Here is a 9806-nt window from a genome sequence, read left to right on the forward strand (position 1 = left end):
CTCACCCTGCTACACATTTCACAAGCCTTTAATGAGGCTAATTTGATGCATTATGATAATGAAATATAGTTCGCCGTGTGCCGTTATTTAGTGAAACACGCTCTGCCACCTGTTTAGACATTGAACTTATTAAATTCTCACATGGACTGAACATGTGGCTGAATCACCAGTATATCAAGTGCAGTCTATTAATATCAACTTTTCTGCAGTGAATGTGTTTAACTGGCATAAGACGAGCAAGCCTCGAGGGATGCAGTGCAAAACTTGACTATTAATTAACCTGTCAAAGTTGAGGACCAATCCTTTGATATCACAAAAGCCACCAGGAGACTGTTTTTAAACTTGATAACTTTGTTGAAGTAAGTGCAGCTCAGGGGATAATCCTGTTAGCAGGCAGGGTGGTGCGGGAGTTAGCTGCTAGTATGTGGTGGCAGCGAGGGAACCTAGAACATTTACACGCTCTGCAGGCAGAGCTGAGCTCGCTGCCCAGAAGAAAGCAACATGGCCCGTTTGACGTAAGCAGGCCGAATTTTCACATTTGTTCTTATTCACTTAGCATTGATGTGAGTCAAGGAAAGTGCTGATCTCTCTGTATGGAGGCCTAGCATCACAAGAAATGATCACACTCTGATGATTGTTTCACCTAGTCTGACCAAAAGGAAATTTCAAATCTGTGACTCTCATTTTTCTTGAGACAGTCTGAGCCTTGAGCCTCACATGCCTTTGGCAAAGAGGATTTCTTTACAGGGAACAGAGAGTCCTGCTAGCAGAGAGCACGTGCAGTCAGAGTGTCCTTTAATTCATAGAACCTTATTCTTTGGTAGAATCATAATAACAGCACTTTGACCTCCACAATAATTGCTACAACACACCTCAATGATGGATGAGTCGATTTTTTCTAAACTAAAAATTTATCTGTAAAGTTAATACTGATGCCAAGAGCAACTGTGGCTACCTTACTATGTGGCTAAAAAATTAAAGTAAAAAAAAGGCTGAAGAAAACAGCAGACTATGTGCCAGCAGTAAGGACTGAATTACTGCTGATACTGATGAATAGCCTCGTTAAAACCTTACAAATTTGCTGTTGCCATTTGTGTGGCAGGGTGTACAGAATCTGCACTTTAAATCAATTAAAGCTATATATCTGATGGCAGCAAATATGAAAAATGATCTTTTGATATTAGTACAACTCAGATCCAACACGATATCAGTGTCTGTTTTAAAATGTGCACACAAAAGCTTGCGTTAATCAAACAAAGAAACATCATTTCAGCTCCTTTTGTTGACATGTTTCCTTTGTGCTCTTCCTTTGTGCCTTTGTTGTCAACAGCTGGATGGGCAGGAACTATATTTGTAAGATGGGTCTCCACCATTGCTTGGGGATGTAGCCAAAATGTGGATTTGATCCCACTTTACATCTACCACTGCTTCTTTGACCAACCAAGAACACAGCTGTGATTTTTGCATGACGTTAATATCACTGTAACCAGTGGAGGAAAAGCATTTCTCTAAAACTCATCCATGCACTGCTGTATTTCTCATTACCTATGCTGAGTTCTATCTTCACATTGCTTTCACACTTCATCTGTTTTCCTCTCACTGATAATTTTACCACTCTGGACCTGAGTTCGATAAACACTGCCAAAGGTATTTCCTGTTAAAATCAGTAAAAGGTTGATTCATACTGAGGACCAGCCATCCATTCCCTCAATGAATCAGTTTCTTAGTCTGAAAACAACTACAAAAATGAAACACCTGCTGTCTGTTGTTTTCTTTTGCCTGTCAGTCTCAGGTGCTGTTATTACATGACAGACAGCTGCATCTATTTTGTTCAGATCGGCAATGTAGTTGGCAAAGAGCACCACCTTTCCATGACTGGCTACACTTGTTCAAGTTTTCCCGACATCCATAAAATAATGTTGGTATGATGGTCCACATCTGCTGTGTAGCCCCATAACACCATATGCCTGACTGAACAGGACTGCCTCTTATTCTGTCTTTAATCATTCAGGTCCACATTCCCTTCTCTACCAGTTATGCAAATGGTGGACCAATCATAAAAATTAATGGGGCAAGAAATGGTAAACCAACTGGCCATAGAGAGGTGAGACTGAATTGTCCTCAAGGTTTAGGTCTCATGTGAATGCCCACCTTGATGACAAAACACAGCAGCAGCAGAAGTAGACAGCGAAGTTGAACTCTGGAAATAAGAAAGACATGATGGTTTTCAACGTGTCATATTTCCACGGGTCAACCAAAGGCCATTGTTGCCTCTCATGCTGCAAAGGGAAATGGAAAATGTGCAGTACTAGCACCCTAAACAGTACAGTGCTGCATGCTTGTAATATGAGAAGCATTATTCTCTTAAAATGAGGCTAAAGAGCCCTGTAAGATAGCTTTTACTGCCCTACTCTAGGGCAACATAACCTAACATTCTGACTTTTGAACTAGTGTAAATGACTCATAACACAGCTTTTGGTATTGAAGTCATTTTGACGGAGGCACACATAGCCAAGACAATTGATAACCTGTGAGGTGGAGCAATGTCAAAGCTGGTCCTCTCAAAGTCAATGCTCTATGTGGGGTTTCTTAGTGGGAGCACAGTGACTGCAGAGTGTTAAAATTAGATGCTGTTACCGCTGCATGTATTAAAGAGAGAAATGTATTTGCATATCTTAGAAAATGCTTTACTTTTTCTGAAAAATTATATAATGTAAGTCAGTTGTGCTATTTTATGTATTTTCTCATTGGGAAAATACTAAGATTATGTCACTTCTCCATTTCATCCTGACCTTCATGGATTATGAGTCAATGCTGTAAGAAATGAATCCTGTCAGCATAAGATGAAACTCTTGTATTTCTGCTTTAGAAATGTTTGCTGCTGTTTGGTTGATGTATACTGGACTTCAGGATCTTTGTGGACTCACTGGAGGCGGAAGCCACAGCTGCGTCCGCCATCTCCCATCACATTTCCCCTGACAGGTGTGAACAAAGGACCCAAAGAAATGTCACTGCAGCATTTTAAGTCACTCGGACACCGCTTGCATTCAGGAATGAAACTGCCTTGGCACATTATGCAAATCATATTGACAGCATAACTAATGCTTTTATTAGGCTAATTATGCCTGAGGTCAAATCTGTCCGTAGCACAGGATCAGGACACACTCAAACCCAGTGTCTGGAAGCAGTTTGGTTGACTGAAAGGTTAGCAAATGCTTAATGTTTTAAGACAGCTTATCATGTAGTACTTTATATCCATGAAAAAATAGTTGTTATTGATTTTTGTCTATGACGTGAGCACCAGCAATGATCAGTCAGAGGCTCTCCTCTCCTTTTCGTTTAGTAGGACCGCGGGGATAAAAAGTAAAGGCAACGGTATGAAAAGTGTTTTTAAAAAGTTTCATGAACGTAGGATGCGAACATTTCTCTGCGAGATATTTTAGAGCGTCCAGAGAACCAGCTCTCTCTCATCATATAAATGTGCGTTGAAACTGAGAACATGTTAATCATAGGCAGATGCAACGAGAAACCAGAAAGGCAATGTAATTTTCATTCTCGGTGGAGATAATCTGCCGTCAGGGCTGAAACAAGGCTTATGTATATTTAATAGGATTGAGCTGCTGCAAAACATTTAGTGGCACAGACGTATTAAAAAATATATAAAGCTGTAGAAAAGGTTGCATATTCTTTAAATGAGTCAGCTCTCTTTTGGTCAGTAGGTTATGTTAGTATATCAGTGTTGAAATCCTTTTTCTAAAACCTCTGATGCTTCTTTCAATATACTTTGGAAGCAGTTTTGTTAGTTTAAATGAGCTTCATGTGCTTTTTTGAGATGGCTGAAAAACACATGAAGGCTTTAGAGTTACAATTTATCAAAGAAACAACAGACCTGTTTATTGACAAAAAGCTGAGGACTGGAGCTGTTTGAATTTAGCTTGTGCAAGCTTTAGTTGCTTTAGTCAGAGGTGGGAATTTTATACCTGCCACTCAGTGAAGAGTTAGTTAGGTTCTAGTTAGTAGCAATCTCTAGCTTCAGACAGCTTTTTAACAAACGCTTTGCTAACCTTATTGACACTTTTTTAAGTGCATGGTCTGTATGGCACCCACACATGAACAGTTTGTATTAAATGAAATGTCAGTCAACAAATGCAAGAAACATCTGCATACTACTGGATCAAGAAATCGTTAAATATTAGAGATAGTGATTCGTAGAAATTGTTTTGCACTTTCCACAGGACAATAGAGGTTCTCAGCAAATGATGCCTCTCTTATTAAAAAGAACAAAAATAGCAACACGCAGAAATCAGATGTTTTGTTTCCTATGTTTGTTTTTGAAAGTAGGATTGTGTGCATTGCTGTCTGAAATATAAAGCCTGAAGTCAGCATGACAGAATTGTTTTGGTTACAGATTTGTTGGGCCCATTACGAATACTATTATGTAGATCAGCCTTGGGAGATTTATTTCCACGTTGTGCATTTGAATTGTGTGACACCAGGCCTCTCATTTCATTTACCACACAAAAAAGCCTGCCAGTCCAACTTTAAGGTTGTGGAAATTAGACAGTCTTGTTCTCTTTCATATTTTTTTTCTATCGACTTTTCTTAAAATGTAGATCGTGTAAAATTGCTGAGCCCCTTCCACAGCCGCACACAGACCATACACGCAAAATGTTTTTAACCTCAGGATTTTCAATCGCTTTCTTTTTGAAAGATCTTTTTGAAATATTTTGAAGGATGCCTGTGTGTGGCATACTCAACACTGTTTAGATTTGAAACAGAAAGGCCACACACACACTCGGACAAATACACAAACACACACGCACGGAAGCACAGTTTTTATGTTTCTATGTGGAGTTTTTAGAGACCGCTTATCGGAGCAGCTTTGTATTCCTTCAGTTTCCATCACTATCATCACTGTAGCTACTAAACAACATGTGTAAACATAAATAACATATTTACTTTAATAAAATGTCGCTGAAAAATATCAACCAGATATAAATACATAGACATAGATTTTGTCTCCAGTTAATCAGCTGTGAAGAAAAACAATAATAGTTCAATAAAAATATCTCTTTACTTTTCGTGGGATAAGTGATGCTGTCAAAAACTATCAAAACTTAATTTTAATGAAAAAAAATCACTTCCTGTATTTAATGCCTGTCACTGAGAGGAAATGAGAAATATATTGGGAAATAGAGGAACAGATTCACAAAAAGGTTTACTTCAAAAAGTAGAATTTGCCACAGAAAGAGACTTTCCAGAAAACAGTGTTTGCTGAATATACACAATACCAGCTCCTTTCATCATGACATAATGTTTCAGGAGGTGTGCAGCTACAGTCCCAACTCCCAGCTTACATTGCATTGTTTTGTCTTATCAAATAAAAAGTGATGATTTTCCACTGTTTCTGTTGCTCTACAACAAAGGTGCTTGAATTGGAATTGACTGCATGAATAAATCAGATGCACAAATCAGAGGCATCTGGAGGACAGTGTTGTGGTGCAGCAGAGATGCTATTAAAAAATATATTTGTTTGCTTTTTCCTCTCTGTGTATTTAAGTACGCTTCTTTGTCGTTCTATTTTACAAAATTTAAACTTTCTCTTTAATGTAGATGTGAAAAGATGCCAAATTTTGGTAAATGTTAACTGTTTTATAATTAATAGCACGTGGTCTTAGGCCATTGTGTATATAAGTGACTGAAAAATAGAAATGCTGCATATCCATTTTACTGCACTGAGTTTAACTCAAATGGCCACATGGAAGAGCAAGACATTACCATTTATTGTTTGGCTAATTAGAGGTTAGTTGCTGTGTCTGGATAAAATAACATAATTAGGCTTAGATTTATGCTGCTATATGCTGACAGAGCATTTGCTCACATGGTTGCATATGTATGAAATTCAAAGAAAATAAGGCTGCTGGCTTATGTGTTATAATAAAATATATTTAATTTCAGATCACCTGAGCAGGACAGTAGGGCACAACAAGGACAGATGGATGTGTGCCGGCGTGAGCGGAAGTGTTATAACGTAGGAGAACATTATAACACTGCAGAACTGACTTTTCAAAACTGCCCTTGGCAAAGACACACAACTGCCCCAGGGGTATCACACCATTTACTTCAGCACTCTGACCTTTGTGATTAAATGCACGTCTCGAAAATTCTTGCCTACAGAATAGACGGTGTTGCCCCGGACCAGCTGAAGCCTCACAACTCAAATTACATGATTTTTTTTACAAAGCTAATAAGTTATTTTTATTATATAAAGGAATAATGTTTTGCTCACAGAAATGAAACCAGATTTCATCCCCTGTAAGGTAAATGAAATATATCAGTAGGGGAAGGACATGTTTATGCTACTGCTGAGTAATGTTCCCACACAAGCTGAAAAGAGCTATTTTCACTGCTCATATGTGGTTTGCTGTTAACTGTGTTAACTATTTAGCTTGTATTCTTAAAATAGGACATATGTGTGCTGAAAAAGTAGTGGAGAACAGAATTTGGCAAAAATCTTCTTTTTTCTTTTTCTTTCCTTGTGCTATGGAGAAGTGAATAACTGGCCACAGCAGCAACGTAGCTGCATTTTATAACAGTAAAATATCCTGAAGAGCTGAATATCCTGAAAGACATTGGGTTTAGCAGCGGATTATAAAAACATCCCACTGATGTGCTATGTGAGTATCCCTAGACAGGCATTCTCAAGCTACACCCCCAACAAGTTAAGAAAATAAATCCTGTGGTGTTACATAGATAAAACTAGAATTCCTGCATCACAATTAAGAGTTACCATTTAGGATGATTTCTGCAAATTATCCTGTAAATGAGGATAAGGGAGCTGCGTCCAGCTCTTGCAAAGTTAAATTAAGGAACCTGGGGAAATGAAGCAGAGCCCACACTATGTCCTCATAAAGCCAAAACCGACATGTGATGCTGCTGTGAAGCGGATGAGAATGAATTGTTTCATTTGACTGTGGCCTATGTGTAATATGTAACAATACTGTGATATTACCCCTCTGCTTTTCTATTTTTCATCATCTATTCTTAACTATCTCAAGAGTGCCTGGTCTTTGACTGCTTCCAGTGAAAGAAAAGAAAGGGTTGAAATGACAAATTGTTAAAGACACTGTTTAAGTTTAAAGCTGTATTGTAAATGGTCCAACTTTTTTGTCTGTGATACTGTCTCCTCTGTACACGAGGGGGGATTTCCTCTCACTTCAAAATTAAAACATTCTATATTAGAATATATGTAAATTTTGAAGCCACATTTAGAAACTTGGCACACAGTAGTCACCACCCTCTTATCCATAGGATTGTTGCTTCCAAAAAGTAAACTTATTGACCATGAACTGACTTGATGGTTCTCTGCTACAATATATCATAAAAAGCAATGCAGAAATCCTGTGACACATTGTGAGGCACAGTATGAGAAAAATAGTGCAATCAGAGAAGCAACTTTATTGCTCTTCCTTGCCAACCTTGAGCCAGGGAGTGAATTATAAGGAGACTTCTGAGCAGGGCAAGATGCGTAGCTCCACAGGAACCTGTCAAATTTGACCCAGAAGAGCGTTTTTTTTTTTTAAATAAGTTAGCAAGAACTTTATAAAACACAGTGTTCACAAGGTGATTGCCATTAAAGTTGTCTTTGATGTAGCTCGCGAGAAAAAAAACAGACCCTGTATGGAACACATTTAACACAAAGTACACACTGAGTAAAAACAGAAAAGGATGAATGTAATCATCGTGGTTGGTCTGACAGGGGACAACCCCACAGTAACAATTGCAGTTATTTTTCCTACAATGATTAATTTATTCCACTTTGAGAGGGAAAGCCTAACATGATGTCAGATAGTCTTTATGTTTCCTTTTCTTTGCAGAATTTTCTAGACACAGGTTTCAAAAGATGCTCATAAATGTTACTTTACAAGCAAATTAGATGGAAAATCTTAAACAGTGTAAATAATATTGTTAATAGTGTATATTTCTATCAAAATATATACAATATTTGCAAAAATATTGAGCATTGAGAACCAGCAGCCATTGCATTTTTGCTTTATAAAATAGTATAAAGAGTTTGTCCGAATTTTTTGTTTTAAAGGAATAATCGATGGACTATCTAAGCACAAGGACAAATACACCATTTTTATTTTACAAAGAAAAAATGATCTATCTGTGATGGTTAGTATCATTTTCAGAGTGAATATCTTGAGCAGTTTACTTCGGCATTTTCGCTCAGTTGGAGATTGCTCAAACTGGCACATTACATATAAACCCACACAAACAGAGTATTGTAGTAGTAAGTCATAGGTAAAGCAGTGCAGCAGCCCAAATCTCTTTTAGTAAGGGTTGTTAGTTCCTTTTGATTTGTGTTTGGCTGCCTGTCACCAAAACCCATTCCCTGAAATCACATCACTATAATGGTCTAATCAGCACTTAACGACCCATGTTACATAAAATCAATGCATCCTTCCTTTTGAGAATGCAGAATATTTGGAGGGGCAGCTGAAGGCTGGTGAAAGGGGGCATGGGGAGGCTGTCAATAGGGATGCACTTGCCCTCCAAGTTCAGTGAGCCTCCTGAGATCAAAGCTTTTACAGCAAAATCCTTTGTTTTGCTGACTAATCTTGTATTGATTTTAACAAGTTGTTAAGCTCTATTGCAGTTGTCAGACCGCTGCCAAACAACTCTCCTACCTGTAGAGGCTAAAAGAAGAGGGAGCTACAGTTCTAACAGGGAGAACTATTTAATTCTTTTCTTGTTATAGAAGGAATAGCGTTTTACTTTGCTTTTTTTCTCCCCTTTTCTTCTTATTTTTTTTCCCGTAGTTATGCAACAGTTTTAAAGTCATACCCCTACTGTGTTTACCTAGTTTCGTGCATATATTGTTTTGTGGTTCTTGTGGGAGGATGAGAATCTGTGGAAATAAAAAATGCGACACCCCATCAAGTATCTCTCCCACGTGCAAGTTGTCACGGAAAAAAATTCAAATCAATCAGAGCTATGCACTGTGGGCACTGCAACCTCGCTGTTCCTGTTGATGCGGAGAAAACAGTTTTGGATGCAACGTGAACTGACTGTGCGCTGGACTATCCGCTGCCAACCAAAGCCAGCAGGTCCTTTGCATTGTGGTTGGTAGAACTGCAGAGAGAATATAACAATGCCAGCTTGCTTTCATTTCAGTAGACCTCGGAGCTTCAAATGAATAATATATTGGAAGCAACTCGGGGGTAAATGAATAAATCTACACTAGGTGGGGATTTTTAAAGGGAGAAGAAATATCATAGAGCTACAGCACTACCTTGTGGTAGAGTAAGATATTGCGCGACATTAAACTAAACGGAGACCAGTTCATTATTCTGACAGGAGGATACATACAGTTCATTTTGGTGTATTGAAAGTGGCGGGTTTTCAAACCCAGATGCCAAAAATGACAGAAAAAGGAAGCATTTTATGTTTTTTGTCAATTAATCAAAAAATAGAATTGTTCTGCTTCCTGTTAAAATAAGGCCATGGACATAACTGCTCCATCCAGGCTGGAGATAATTAATATCAATGACCTTGCTAACGTTTCAAATGCATCATGTTGACTTTAATGATGATGTGTCATAAGCAGCCGGAGGTGGAGACACCCGGCTCTGGTCAGGGGCTCCAAAGCTGACAGGCGAGACCAGGTGAATAATAGTCCATGGCATCTTATTATATTGCTGGCGTGATCTGATTTACTCCAGCAGCAAATGGTGGGAAGAGACCCAGTGTCGTTGTGGGTATTGAATTAACGAGGTTTACGCGCAAATGAACCCCACACT

The sequence above is a fragment of the Mchenga conophoros genome, linkage group LG14, assembly GCF_057382185.1.
Source record: "Mchenga conophoros isolate Kocher_MC1m ecotype Shallow Benthic linkage group LG14, M_conophoros_male_GT1.1, whole genome shotgun sequence".
NCBI lineage: Eukaryota > Metazoa > Chordata > Actinopteri > Cichliformes > Cichlidae > Mchenga > Mchenga conophoros.